Source organism: Pleurodeles waltl, chromosome 3_1 (assembly GCF_031143425.1).
Source record: "Pleurodeles waltl isolate 20211129_DDA chromosome 3_1, aPleWal1.hap1.20221129, whole genome shotgun sequence".
NCBI lineage: Eukaryota > Metazoa > Chordata > Amphibia > Caudata > Salamandridae > Pleurodeles > Pleurodeles waltl.
In genome coordinates, this window is record NC_090440.1 from 1826790051 (window position 1) to 1826806187 (window position 16137).

Sequence of the window (16137 nt, forward strand, 5' to 3'; positions counted from 1 at the left end):
TAATAGCTTTGGAGATAGCTTCAGACCTGGGTACTTCAGTTTTACGCCCTGAAGTGCCCAGCGCCGAGTGTCAATCAGTGATTGGGGTGGGGACAGCAGTCTCACTGACTCCATCCCACTTAGTGAAGAGTTTGGGACTGCTGCCTTCCCTCATTGGCTGAACTTAGATCAGCCAATGAGGGAGGGCAGGAGCCCCAACCCTCCTGGGACCTCCAAGGATTCCCTGTCAAAGCTGCTGCTCTTGAGGTAAGCTTTATTTTTTTATGTTTGGAGCATGCCTGCAGGTATGTATGAATGTATGTGTATTTGTTAGCGAGTGTTGTGAATGGGTGTGTAAGTGTGCCCCCTCCCTTGTAAAATTACCGTCCACCACTGGAAATCTTCAACCTGTTAATTATGAAATTATGAAAGCTTACAACAAAGGCAAGAGACCTGACGTATTTATTGCAAAAAGCACGTTACAGCCAGTAAGCCTTTATCAATGGCTTGTTATTACACAGTGCAAAAGCCTTGAGGTATGTATTTTGTTATATGGATGCTAGAACACTGTTGATAGTAGGCAACAGTTTTTGTGTTAGCTACCCCTCAAACAATCCCTGGGGGTAGATGATTTGTCCTGTAATGAGAAATGCTTAGTGGGTCCTCTATGTTGAGGTCCTATATTGTTTTGCAAAATATATTTTTGTTCATATTTCTAGTTTTATGGCTGTATAACTGATGGTTGCCTTGAGAAAGCTTATGCTCAAGATAGGAGGCTTGGTTTAATTGTGGAGACAAGCTAGCAATAAAGGACTTAAGCCTTATATATTAATTGGGAAGATGCTGGAAAGATGCACACCTATATCATGTGTAATAGGTCTAATCTGTTTATTGTGAAAAGTGACAACAGAGGCATTAAGCATGACTTACTTATTACGAAAGGTACATTTTAAAGGGTGGAATGATATTACACTGTGTAAAAACCCGTAGACAGGTATTTTGTTACATTGAATCTCACAGATCACTGTCTTAGGTAAAGCTTTTGTTGTTTGTTACTCCCTGTGACAAAAGCAGAGTTAAAAGATTTACCTTGTCATAATCATTGCTAGACCTTCTTAGGAGGGTTTATATACTGTTTTGCCAACTGCAATGTTGTACGTATTTGCAACGCAGTGCACAGATTTTAGCTGTATGTTTATGAAAGTGCATTTTGGCCCTGGCCTAACAAGTTTAGCTACATCACAAAATAAAATAAAATGATGGACGGAGTGTTGAAACTTTTCAAACACCCCCAGTCACAGATCTGGGTTTAATCCATTGCTATTTTGCTCGCCACGTCACCCCAGTTTGGACCCAGCCATATGCAAATCAGTCTTGACCCTGTTCCCCATGGGAACAGTCCAGCCCAAACTGTCAGGCCAGGTCCTCCCTGGACAGGAAACAAGCATCCTGGGACCGGTTTCAGGGTATCACCCTTCATCATGTGGCACAGTGAGCAAGTTAACGGTGTTCAGCCCGACATATTTAGATGTATTGCTGCTGAGCCGTAGACTGCGACGACTGCTTTTCCTAGCCTTTAGGCTGGCGGTTTCCATCTGACCCTATTTAGGTGTTATAGTACTGGCAGTGGATTGTTGATGGAGGGGGCCCGTCACTGAACCCAATGGACATCGTACAGTGGAAGTGGCAATGGAATAGAGGTAAGTCACGTGCACACACTGTACCTTAGCCCTATGTGTCCCCTTGCACACCAGATCCACAGTATAATCCATTGCCATTCAAACACCACACAAGACGTACATGCAGAAAACACACATTGTCATTCATCCATGACACAACACACACATTAATGACACTGCACCCACATATGACACAACCACAACAATCAACACAACTACATACTCATCTACACAAACACACTCACACGCTGGCACATCCACACACATCTGGACAACAACACTCACCTGAACGTTGCACACAGCAACACAGCACACAACCAAACATACAGAACAACATCGAACCCACATGCAAGTGGTACACATGCAGACACAACCACATCACCCATTCCAGCTCTCTCAGCCTCAACCCGCCAATCAAATTGCACACAGACATAGACGTAATGACTCACATAGACAACTGGGAGCACAACATCACAGATACAGGTTCCCTGTGCACACATGGACATAGTCAATGGGTGTGAATGTAACGTCACTGTGGAGCCAGCATTCATTTGGCAATGAATACTGACACCAAATTACAGTTGTGTATGTGTGCATAATGTGTCATGTACCAGTGTGTCCCCATCCATGTCCCACACAAATATGCACCCGACATATGCATGTCACAGTAATTCCTAAAATACATGTATAGGTCTGCAGTGGTCCCAAGCTCATATGTGGCAACCACACAACATAAACAACAAAATGCGGGATCCCTACCTTTTAGTCCGGCGATGGGGAAGGGGTCGTGTTTTTTCTGTGGTCCAGTGGCAGCAGCGATGGAAGGTCTTGTCTAGTCATCTCAAGTCAAAAACGGAAGTGGAATGGAGAAAAAAGGTAGGTTTGTACTCCAGGTAGGTTTGTATTCCATTTGCCCTCCAATCCGCCAACTCAGGTGTGGAGATCCGACTGCCACAGTTGGCCTAGCGATAAGGCACATTCATATCTGCTTGGTGATAAAGGTGGCTGAAGTCCTGCGGTCAGTCCTTATTCCCAATGATGCGGTTGATGAAGCTGGCAATTCTTGGCAGAGTCGGAAGGACTTGAGCGCTCTTTCTCCTAAGGTCCTGCCAACATGTAAATCGGACAGGCAGACTGCAAAGGCTGCGGACAGGTTTTCCAATGGAAAACTGGTTGCAGGACCGTTACTGCCAAGATCTAAATCAGGCCCTTAATCTAACCAGAGCATGCTGTTGACAAGAATTCAGAGACCAATGCCATCAAAGCTATAAATATGCTTTGGAAGGATGTCAGGAAGTCCATGCATACAGAGACTCAGAACTACCAATATATTGCCCCCTTTTGTGTATGTTTGCACACATTTGCTGGATGAGAATCTCTACCTCTAGTAGAGTACAAGATGGTGGCAAAGTATAGGTTAGTGCAAAAAACACATTGGGTTAACCGATGGGGTTAACCTGCTCTCAGTTCTGCCTCATTCACAGTCACATTGTATTTTATATCAATAAGAAGTTTTGAAAATTGAGAGAGGTCATGAGTGTCACATGAGTGTTTCAGTGTCCCAGAACCTGGCTCTGCATTAACAAGGCATTAAATAGATAAATAGGAGATCTTCCTTAATATCCTGATGACACTAACCTTCTACCCTGATTTAATATATGTTGCTGAATGTCCCATTAACGCTGATTCCAATAAGTCTCAATCTAGGATAGACCATGACATTTGGGTCACATGCTTCATTATGACTCAGACAATGCTACAATCCAGGTACATGGCACACCAGTGGCAGGCATATATACTGTAAAATATTGTAAAATACAATTTCTGATGGATACAACTACCTGTGGATTCCTCACCTCATGAATACTCCCATGGCGCCAGCATTCTACGGAAATCTTCTTACTAGTCTCTGCACGTCGACGAGGACGTCACTGTCTCGCACGCGACGCCGTCTGACGTCATACAGGCAATAAGAGGTCCTCGACGACGTGCGGACGTCAGTTCCCTTTTTTCCGTGCATTCGAAACGGTTATCTTCGAGGGAGCAACTGTTACTCTTGCGGTTACAGTGTATATCTTGCTGCGTACTCTTTCTCTGTGGAAATAATGTCGCAGAGAAAGTCTGGATTTAAGCCTTGTCGTGAGTGTGGAGGCAAGATGTCGGTGACGGATCCTCATTCCGATTGCCTTTGGTGTTTGAGCTCCGACCACGACGTCTCGACTTGTGATTCGTGTCAGCACATGAATCCGAAGGCCATTAAAGAACGCGAGGCGAAGCTGTTTATGGCCAAGTCAAAGGAGAAGCATCACAAGAAAAAGTCTTCTCCAAGACATCGGCGTCATCGAGACTCCCGGCGCCGTAGAGAATCTCGGCGTCATTCAAGGGAGGCTCGTTCCAGGTCTCCGGATCGGCGCCGGAGGACATGGGAGGTCAGCCCCACGGTGACGCCGCATCCTTCGACGCCGTTGCTCTCTCCGACGTCTCCAACTTCGCCTGGACAGGCGTCGGTGATTGAGGTATCGGAGCCTCAGGTGTTTTCTCCGGCGCAGACGCCGAGGCCGGCGTCGGGGTCGCCTCCGAGTCAGGCACCCCAGTATCCGGCTTTTCCCACCCCTGGAGCCGATAGTTCCGCATTCTTGAATGCGATGTATGCCATCTTCCAACAGATGGCTCCAGGGGGTGCTCCGGCTGGGCCTTTGGCCTTTTCTTTGGGTGATCCTGCGCCTCTTCGGCCGGCACCCTTTATGCCCTTTCTCCCGTTTGGGAACGTGGGCTCGGCGCCAGTGTCGGCGCCGGTGGCCGCTCCGATGGCTTCGGAGGGATTGGCCCCAGGGATTTCCATCCCGTCGACGTCGAGATTTCGGCCTGTGACTCCGGTGGGTCCATCCGTTTCATCTGCTCTTCAGTCGGCGCCGAAGTTACCTGTGGCGCCGGATGCGGCGTCGGTGGCTTCGGAAGATCGGCGCCGATCTCCGACTTCGGCGGAGGTGTTGTCGACTCCGCGGATTGAGCAACGACTGCATTCAAGGAGGCGTGCTCTCCGGGTACTAGAGGAGCAGGAGTACCAACGAGCCCTAGAGGAAGGAGAGCTAGAGGACTCGGGTGATGGGCTGCGTGGACTGGAGTCGGCCAGTGGGCTGGACACTTCCCCTGAGTGGGACCTTTCGTCCCCGGGGGAATATACCGAGGAAGCTGCTTCCTTTCATACAGTGGTACGGAAGGCAGCTAGTTTTTTGGACCTGCCTTTGCCGGTGGTGGAGGCGAAACAAAACCTTTTGACAGAGGTGTTGCATCCGGCCTCAGCCGCGGCGGAGCCTCTATTACCTTTTAATGACGCTCTGCTGGATCCGGTTTTAGAGGTGTGGAAGAAGCCGGCATCTTCCCCAGCAGTTCACAGAGCCGTGGCCAGGAGGTATCGGACGGCTCCAACTGATCCTGGTTTCCTATCTAGGCACCCTACGCCGGAGAGCTTGGTTGTGCAGGCCTCCTGTTCGTCCAAATCAGCGCCTGGTTCTTTCCCGACGGTGCCTGGGGACAGAGACTCAAAAAAGCTAGAGGCGCAGTCGAAGAAGATTTTTTCGTCCTGCAGTCTGGCGTTAAAAGCCACTAATGCGACCTGTATCCTGGGGAGGTATATTCATGCTCTGATGGATGACATCTCCTCTTCGTTTACAGAGCTTCCCCAGGGTCTTTTGGATCTTGTCTCTGATGCCCAGGCTGCTGCGACCCAAATTATCCAGACGGGACTGGATACCACCGACTCGGTAGCCAGAGCAATGGGCACAACTGTGGTGGAAAGGAGACAGGCCTGGCTACGTAACTCGGGCTTTTCGGCAGATGTACAGTCCACATTGTTGGATCTCCCGTTTGATGGGGACAAACTGTTTGGGGCTAAGGCTGATTCGGCCTTGGAACGTTTTAAGGAGAGCAGGGCCACGGCTAAGTCGTTGGGACTCCAAGCTCCTTCTTCCACGGCCTCTTCCAGATTCTTCAGGAGGTTTCGTGGATTTGGGCGTGGCTCTTCCTCCTCTTCCTTTCGGGGAAGATATCAGCAACCTGCCTCTTCCCACCCCTATAGATCTTTTAGGGGGAGGGGTAGGGTCCGCACCAGGGGAGCCTCTCAGCAGCACTCTGCCTCTTCCTCATCCTCTGGCGGGGTGCAGCAGGGGAAGCAGCCTTAGGCTTCCACCATTTCCCACTCACTCCTCTCCTGTAGGGGGAAGATTACAGCATTTTCTCACCAAATGGGAGACTGTTACGTCGGACACTTGGGTTCTCAGTGTTGTGGGAAAAGGCTACACCCTTCCCTTTCGGGAGTTTCCGCCCCTCATCCCGCCCCGCCCTTCGTATTGTTCACAAGAACACCTCCTGTTGCTAGAACAGGAGGTGGAAGTCCTCCTTTTAAAGGGCGCGGTGGAGTTGGTCCCGGAGCAGGAAAGGGGTCAAGGAGTTTACTCAAGGTATTTCCTGATTCCCAAGAAGGATGGTCGTTTGAGACCAATTCTGGACCTGAGGATCTTGAATTGGTTCCTCAAGCAGGAAAAGTTCAAGATGCTGACCCTAGCACAGGTGCTTTTGGCGTTGAACATGGAAGACTGGATGGTGTCTGTCGACTTGCAGGATGCTTACTTTCATATCCCGATACTCAAGTCACACAGGAAGTATCTCCGGTTTGTGGTGGGATCGCAACACTACCAGTTTGCGGTCCTTCCGTTTGGTCTTACTTCAGCACCTCGAGTCTTCACGAAGGTGATGTCGGTGGTTGCGGCAGAGCTCAGAAGGAAGGGGATAGCAGTATTCCCTTACTTGGACGATTGGTTGATCAAAGCCAAGTCCCCAGAGCTTGTGTTGCGTCATCTGCAGTCAACAACCCAGTTGTTGTTCGACCTGGGCTTTTCGGTGAACGAGCCCAAATCTCACCTGGAGCCCTCTCAGCGCCTCCTGTTCATAGGGGCAGTACTGGATACGACATTGGGTCGGGCCTTTCCTCCGCCTCAGCGGATTCAAGATATTCAGGATTTGGTTCCAATGTTTCGAAACGGAGCGGTAGTTCCAGTCCTCAAGGTCCTTCGTCTGCTCGGTCTTTTTGCCTCCTGCATTCTGTTGGTCACGCATGCTCGCTGGCACATGAGGGCTCTTCAGTGGTGCCTCCGAAGGCAGTGGTCTCAACACAGAGGGGATCTAGAGGGTACTGTCAAGATCTCCAGAGATGCTGCTGTGGATTTGAAGTGGTGGATTGCAAGCAACAATCTTTCACAAGGAAAACCGTTCCAGCAGTCGCCACCAGTGGCCACAGTCATAACGGATGCTTCCACTCTAGGGTGGGGAGCTCATCTGGGGGATCTGGAGATCAAAGGTCTTTGGTCTCCAGAGGAACAGATTTTTCACATCAATCTGTTAGAGTTACGGGCTGTACGTCTGGCTCTCAAGGCCTTCCTCCCTTCCCTTCGTGGTCAGTCGGTACAGGTCCTAACGGACAATACTACCACGATGTGGTACATAAACAAGCAGGGAGGAGTGGGGTCGTACCTTCTCTGCAGAGAAGCTCTTCGACTATGGTCCTGGGCAAAGGACCATCGGATTTGCTTGATAGCAAACCATCTGGCCGGAGTCTTGAACGTGCGTGCGGACAGTCTCAGTCGCCACTTCTCGGCAGACCACGAGTGGCGTCTCCATCCAGATCAAGTCCGTTTAATCTTCCAGAAGTGGGGGTTTCCTCGGGTAGATCTGTTCGCCACTCGAGAGAACGCGCATTGTCCGTTGTTCTGCAGCCTTCAGTATCCGATGCAGGAAGCATTGGGGGACGCGTTTCAAATGACCTGGTGCGGCCAGTTGCTTTACGCGTTTCCTCCCATACCCTTGATTCCTCGAGTATTGAGGAAGATTCGCCAAGACCGGGCTCTAGTAATCGTAATAGCTCCGGATTGGCCAAGGAGGGTGTGGTACTCCGACCTTCTCCAACTCTCAACGTGCCCGCCGCTCCGTCTCCCTTTCAGGGCAGACCTCCTCTCGCAGTCACAGGGGCAGGTTCTACACCCCAACCTCCAGAGTCTGCACCTACATGCCTGGAGATTGAACGGGGCAACCTGAGTTCCTTCTCTCTCCCGCCTGAGGTAGTGGATGTTATATTAGCGGCCAGGCGACACTCCACTAAATCTATCTACGCTAATAGGTGGTCTAAATTTGTTCCGTGGTGTGGAGAGAGGCAGATTGATCCTTTACAAGCTCATCTATCGGACGTTTTGTCTTTTGCTCTATCTCTGGCGCAGAAAGGTTGTGCAGTGGCTACCATTAAAGGTTATTTATCGGCCTTGTCAGCCTTCATATGTCTTCCAGACCAACCATCTTTATTTAAATCCCCTATTGTTATCAGATTCTTGAAAGGTCTTCTAAATCAATATCCTCCAAAGCCATTCGTTATGCCGCAATGGGATTTGTCCTTAGTCCTGACTTTCCTTATGGGGTCCCCTTTTGAACCTATGCATTCTTGCCCCTTAAGGTATTTGTTTTTAAAAACAGTCTTCCTGATAGCTATAACATCAGCAAGGAGAGTGAGTGAGTTGCAGGCCTTATCAGTAAAACCCCCTTATACAACTTTTTATGGGGATAAGGTGGTGTTGAGGACCAAGGCTGCTTTCCTCCCGAAGGTTGTTTCACCCTTCCATTTGGCTCAGGCAATTACTTTGTCCACGTTCTATCCTCCGCCTCATCCTTCCAAAGAGGAAGAAAGACTGCACCGTCTGGATCCAAAGAGAGCGTTGAGCTTCTTTATCAATAGAACAAAGGATTTCAGGCTGGAGGATCAGCTGTTTATTGGATACGTGGGCAAGAGGAGAGGAAAGGCAGTCCACAAGAGAACACTATCCAGGTGGGTTGTTCTTTGCATTAAAATATGTTACTCTTTGGCAAAGAAGGATCCTCCTGAGGGCATTAGAGCTCATTCCACCAGAGCTAAGTCGGCCACTTCGGCCTTAGCCAGAGGTGTTCCTGTGGTCGACATCTGCAAGGCCGCAACTTGGTCGTCCCTTCACACTTTTGCAAAACATTACTGTTTAGATTCTGAGGTTAGAAGGGACGGCCATTTTGCACGGTCAGTGCTGCAGGATTTCTTGGTTTGACCATTTAGGCACCCACCGCCGGGCGTGGTACTGCTTTGGGACTCTATTCATGAGGTGAGGAATCCACAGGTAGTTGTATCCATCAGAAGAACGAGTTACTTACCTTCGGTAATGACTTTTCTGGTGGATACATTAGCTACCTGTGGATTCCTCACGGTCCCACCCGCCTCCCCGTTGCCTTTATGGTCTTGCCAAGTAATCCTTGAGTGCGCTCCTCTTGATCTTTGAGGGTGCAATAGATGTATATATATAATATATTTATATATATATATGGGTATATGTGTATATATTTTTATGTATATACTTGGTGTGTGTATATATTTTTAAAAGAAAGAGTTTTATATATATATATATATATATATATATGTACATAAAAAAGATTTACAGTTATTCATACAATGTGGTGTATTTTTACAATATAATGGATGTTGCTTTGTTCTTTCATTGCATTGCCTGGTTGTTCTCATGCACGTAAAAAATGATTGGTACTGACGTCCGCACGTCGTCGAGGACCTCTTATTGCCTGTATGACGTCAGACGGCGTCGCGTGCGAGACAGTGACGTCCTCGTCGACGTGCAGAGACTAGTAAGAAGATTTCCGTAGAATGCTGGCGCCATGGGAGTATTCATGAGGTGAGGAATCCACAGGTAGCTAATGTATCCACCAGAAAAGTCGTTACCGAAGGTAAGTAACTCGTTCTTCTCTTCTATACTTACAAAATTTCTGGCTCTGATTACTCTGTGCATTTAACAGATTCCACTGTCAGGTTATAGATTTAGAGCACACTTTCTTCTGTATCTTTTTGTATTGTCTTATCTATTTTGCATATACAACCATCCATACAATACTACAATTCATTGATTAGTTTTGTAATACCACAAAGATTTGAGAATTAAAAATTGAGGGACCTCTCACATGTGTGTAATATTTTTCTATGACATAACATTCTTTTACATTCCTTGAAATAATCTCCACCCACCTTTCTGTTCACCAAACAAACAACTTCACTTCTCACGCCCTACCATAGCCTACTCATTTGACTCATTCAATTAATTCAATTAATCTCCTTTCAACAACGTCTTTATTCAAACTCCTTTAATTAAGCTTCTCTCAAATGATATATCAATTGATGAAAATCAGACTTTGGCATTCCTGGTACAGATTGGGACTCTAACCTTTCTATCACAGTATTAGATTCTCACTCATCTCCACTGCTGTGGAATAGCTCTAATGGACATTTTTCTATTTAAAACTCCAGAACTATAAAGAGGATAGGTTGCTTGAACAACGTTCATTTCATAGCTATGTGATTGTGACTAATGTGTGTTTTGCTGGTGCTGTTTGAAATCAATGAAAGATGATTATTAAAAAAAAACTCCAAAAATAAACATCTGCAATTGCCTCATGACTTTGACGGGTCTCAACACCACACAACTCTAGATAACCCCTGTCAATCATTGAGCCACGTAGGCAAGATCTTTAAAAGTGCTGAACCTATACAACAGAGCTCTCCTCACTGTTGATGAACTGTGAATGCCTTAAATGTTTTGGAAATCTTGTTGTCTCTTTTTGCTTTCTCTTTTGCTAGTTAAGAGCCTTCAATGCCTTCTTGCCCCCTCAGCATTATAAAATCACTCACCTGCTTACTCGCAGTCCCTCCCCTTTCTCACTCATACCTCCTTCCCTAACTGAATCCAAGCCTATCCTCTTCTTCCACATCTTTCTATTGAATGCTCTCACATCCTCCTTTCACAAAGCCTACTTAACCCCACCTTCCTGTAATGTTTATACTATCCTGAAAACCTAGATCCAGCAGGAACCATGCTTATCGCCCCACTTTCCTAGCCCCAGTGCCAACCATGCAAAGCATATTATGCTGGTCAAGAGTAAACCTGAGAAAATTGGAATGGGACAAGGGAGATACAGAGTATCTTCACTCTGCCTTTTCTTACAACTGGGTTCAAACCTTATTGAAGAATCATTGCGATCTAAAATGAAAAAACCACTCTGTTATTTAATCATTGTGATTCCATCTCACCAGATTCCTAATGATACATCACATACCTTATGACAGTCTCTGTATTTCTGACTCTCTGTAGCTGGTTGAAACTCTGTGACTTCACAGATGCAAATACAAATAGACATCTATAATATGTGCAAGAATAACCTGAGCTATTGCACACATTTCTGTATGGGACACAATCTTCTGTGTTTCATAAATAAAGTCTTGGATCAAAACAATTCTCAATGTAACAGGTTCATAAGCTGTAACATATTGAATACACAATAAAAAAACTGTATGTATCCTCCTCACAATAAACAATCACTTCCCACACCACTGTCAGAATAAATTCAGAGTTAATAATCCTGAGCAGAATGGCTCCAATAATCATGTTCAATATCAGAATCTAAACCATGATCTCAGGTACTGTTCCAGAATACTACTTCATCTCCAATAGTCATTGATAACTTCACACTATAGTGCTCAGATTATAGTCTCTGACAAAATGAGTTCTGGCTGCTGCATTTAAACATCTTGATTGCATTAGCCAGAAACACTTTGAACTTATACTCTATGGTTCTGGGACAGTGAGGGCTTCATAACAAGTGTGGCGGTCTTCAGTCCGACCGCCACATTAAAACCTGGCAAACAGACCGCCAGGAAACTGCCAGCACTGCCTGAATCCATGAGCCCGGTGGCCTGGTGGAGATCATAATCTGCCAGGGCAATGCTGAATGCAGCGCTGCCCTGCGGATTACGACCATGTTTTCCGCCAGCCTTTTCATGGTGGCGTTGCTGCCATGAAAAGGCTGTCGGAGAACAGGTGCAGGTGGGCCCCAGCCCAGCATCTTCGCGTGCTCATTGTCTGCTGACAGTAAACATTGTGAGGGTGCTGGTGCACCCTGCTGAAAACAGCATTGCCGCCGGCTCGATTACGAGCCAGAGACAATGCTGTAGCCTGTTTCCTGCTAGGCCGCTGGGGGGAAACTTTGGTTTCCGCCCAACGACCTAGCAGGAAACTCATAATAACTACAGCGGGGAGGTCACCATGAAGGTGGCGGCCACACTGTTGAGAGTTTGGCAGATGGAATTTACCGTCTACCAAACTCGAAATGAGGCCCTTAGTATGCCATGTCTTCACTTGTGCATTGCACAGTGTGTGGGTGACACCTATGTGAAGCCTCACACCAAGTGGAGCTTACTCTTTGCATGCACAATGGCTGCCACTGCTACTAAATACTCAAGTGCGCCAAACGTTTGAAGAAGCATGTTACCGCACATGACCAGAGTACACAAGTAAGCACAGACTGCACATCATGACACTTCCCTACAATCATCAAAAAGTACTTCCTATCTTATCTGCTCCAACTCACCCTGATTTTCATCAAAACATTAGCCCTAGGCCTTAGAGGGAGTCCAGGAACAATATTAGCCTTTTATGCTTGTACTTACTTTATTGAAAAAGAATGTTTCTACATCTGATTTTTATTTAGGGCAATATGTGATGCCACCACATTGTTTTTTAACTCTGAAATCAGCAAACATACAAGGCACTTTACGTTTCTTTCTTAGACAAGCGGTTGCCTGTCTGTCAGTGACTCAGCATGATTTGGTTGTTCATAACTGATTTTATGAGTTGGTATTTTTATTAGATATTATTTTGTTGCATTTTAACCTTGATTCAGAAGTACATGCTTTTATTGATGTAAGATTCTAGTTGTTGCTGTCTATCAAAAGCATCCCATTGGCTAACTATACAGGTAGCCTTCACTTGTGTGAAATCCTTGTGACACAATTCTTTAAAAGGCCTATCCAACAACATTCCAACCACCCATGCAAATATCCACATGCAGTCATTTGACAAATGTACTCTTTGGAGACAAACATTATCCTCATCTGGAACATCCTGATCAGAACATGAGAGCCACCTCTCAACTATTTAGATTCTTCTAGACATTTCTGCTGCATTTTATACAGGTGGCATTTTGCAACAGCTTGTAGGATCTTCACTGGGGCCACAAGTAAATATTAGACACCAGAAAGGAGTGAAATATCACCATCAAGTTGGGAGAAGACTAGTGAACCTGTAGAGCAGGCAATGGTGCTGAAGAAATGTAGGCTAATCAGTCCTCACTGTGGTTGAGAAATGCAGGGGATCCATGTGCTGGATTCCCTTTTAACTACAGCCAAATCTAAAGATCCCTTCTGGTGTTTAAATGTTTTAAGAACTGCGTAACCAACTGAATCCCTTTCAATAAGGACAGGCACAGCCTCAGGATACCACTTCATGTTAACTGAAAGTTGGAGGTTTGTGCAACAAATGTTCAGCACTCTCAAAAGAGGAATCCATAAATGCACCTCTGTCTGGTCCGGGTTTGGAGTCACAGATGTACATTCATGTAGTGGTGTTACATCTCCTTTGACCCTGCTGACAGCTAGACATATTCTCTGTGGATAATGTATTGGGATGAACACATCTAGATTCACTATTTTCATATTAAAATTTGCTCCTCAGGCTACTGTGGTCTGGCAGCCTCTTTAGGCAGAGGTAACTCCCAGGCTTAGAGGAATTGAAGGATGCCATCTTGGATGGACAGTGCTAGCCTGTTGCTGAAATTGATCGATGACACTCCTTTTGTCACCGTCAGGAAACCTGCAATGGCTCATGCTGCAGAGATAAACTAGGATTATATCTGTCAAGTGCAGGTATCTTAGGCGATAACTGAAGCCTATTTTTGTGGATAAGAAAGGGCAGACCATTTTCGGAAGCAACCTCGGGCTCCAGATTAATCACAGGTAGTTAAGAGATGCAACTGGAAGTGAAGCACGATGGAAGGAAAGAAAATGGATGCAGTACCTTGCATCATGCCAGGCCCATGAACAGAAAGAGCAGAGGAGTGAAGCTTGAAGAAAGAAACAGGATATGGAGGAAAACCAGTGAGCCCAAAAATGAGCAATAGACAAACAAGCATAATTGCCAGTTGGAACTGGCCTGACTCCAATACTCAAACCAAAGCAATGGTGCTAGAAATGGTGTCAGAAATGCCAGACTCTGCCCCCTGCTAGGTGGGAGCTAAAACTCTGTCACTCCTTAGAAGCTCTAAGTTTACTAGGAGTTCTCTTAAAAAATGTCTAATTAGACAAAAAGCATGTAAAAATTCTGCTCGTTCCCAAGAATGCTAATATATATTCCAATCAATAATGATTTGTACTTTTCCTCTAAAAATCATAAATCACAAATTTTATGCACTTCATACTAAGCTTCTCAATCAAGTATAACAGGTGTTGGTGATCTAGGAAAAGTATTTCCTTGTCTTTTCATAAAAGGCCTTAAAAGGGAAACATTTAAAGATTAATGTATTCTCCAAGAAGAAGGGAGCCTCAGTCTGACAGTCACAGCATTTATGGTCCTAGTTATGCTAAGTGGACCATATTATTTTGGCCTGAGTTTAGACTTGTTTATAAAAGATAGTAGATTGACTGAGGGCAACCATATCATGTCACCTATCTTATAATTTGGAGCTGGCCATTTATGTTGATTGACTTGAATATTCTTCCTTAATCTTGCTTTTTTTAGATTCTGAAGAATTTCTTGGATATGAGTGACATTTTACAAGACAGCTTGAACAGAATCCCTAACGTCAGGAAATGTCTCTAGAAAAACTTAAGAATGAAATCCAGCTGGAGCAAAAAAATCAAGAAAACTTAGTTGAACTGTGAACGTAATCATTGTAAACAAACCCTGCAGTAGGAAGCAAGGACTTCCAATGATTCTGAAAGATTATCTCAGATTTCTGTTCAGCCTTTCAGTCTGTCCATTTGCCTGTGGATGATATTTAGAAGTTAAAGCGCTGTGGACTCCAAGGCCCAGACTGACTAAGCCCTTGCATTGCCATTGTGTCACGCAAGGTAACGCAAGAGATTAAGTGAAATTTACTAAGCCATGCAAAGCCACTTTGTAAGACTCTGAGTGGCTTAGTAAATCCAGAGTAACACTCTTACTTACTTATATGTGCCTACTACCTCTCCTGGGGTATAGGCCACCAACCAGGACTCTCCAGCCAACTCTGTCCTTTCAATCTGACTCCAGATGTAACCCATCTTCTTGCAGTCAGCTTCCAGGCCTAAGCACCAGGTATTTCCTAACCTTCCTGTTTCCCTTTTCCCTTGAGAGTTCCAGATCAGGACTTGCCTGATGGTGTTTGATGGGGGCTTGCAGAGGGTGTGACCTTTCCAGCCTCAGTATATTTTCAGTATTTCTTCATGAGCAGGGAGTTAGAATGTCTGCTGCTGTAGGACATTATTGATGATGGTGTTTGCCCAGCAATTGTTGAAGATTTTTTCAATCAGCTGTTGATGAAGGTCTGGACTTTGTTGGTTGTGGTCACTGTTGTCCTCCAGGTTTCTGCTCTACACAGAAGGACTGATTTTATTTTTGTGTTAAAAAGCCTGATCTTGGGTTCCAGCATTAGGTGTTCTCCAGCTCTTCTTTAGCTGAATGAAGGTAGACCTTGCTTTGACGATTCTTGCCTTGACATTGGCATCTGTGTTGCCCTGCTTGTCCATGACACTGCGTAGTAGGTGAAAGCCTCAACCTCTTCCAGTGTGTCACCTGTAAGAGTAGCCGCAGTTGTACTACCTTGTTAGTCTTCAGAATCTTGGTTCTTCCTCTGTTGATGTTGAGGCCAAGTTGTGCTGATGTAGCTGCTACATTGTTGGTCATCTCTTGCATCTACAGATGGGTACGGGAGAATAGGGCTGATCACCTGCAAAGTCTAGGTCTTTGAGCTGCATCCAAAGTGTCCATTGGATGCTATTTCTTTTCCTTGCTGTAGATGTCTTATTGATCCAGTCTATGGCCCACTGGAAGAGAAAAGGCAAGAGCAAACAACCCTGGAGGACGTTGGTCCTCACTTAGAAGGCTTCAATGAGTTGCCTTCCATGGACTATTTTGCATGTTATTCCCTCATAAGAGCTCCTGATGACTTTTATGAGTTTTTCTTGTACACCGTAGTGGTGGAGGAGTTTCCAAAGGGTCTCTCTGTCCATGCTGTTGAATGGCTTCTCATAGTCGAAGAATTTAACGTGGGGGGGTTCCATTTCTTCAACTGCTTAATGATGATGCATAGTGTTGCAATCTGGTCTGTGCAGGATCTATCTTTGCAGAAACCAGCGTGCTGGTCTTGCAATTGAGCGTTGACTTGTTCCTTCATTCTGCTCAGGATGACTCTCTTGAATACTTTTCCTGGGGTTGATAGAAGAGCTATCCCTCTGCAGTTTGCGCAGTTACTCAGGTCACTTTTCTCAGGGATCTTGAGATAGCCCTCCTTTGAATCTGATGGCACTGTTTCTTCTTCC

At 45.8% G+C, this 16137-nt stretch overlaps 1 protein-coding gene across 1 annotated transcript in view; it reads left to right on the forward strand.

The window, feature by feature from the left end:
* STAT4 (signal transducer and activator of transcription 4) overlaps nt 1–16137 on the forward strand; it is a 522693-nt gene that overhangs the window by 312956 nt on the left and 193600 nt on the right. The gene's annotated exons all lie outside the window — the stretch shown is intronic.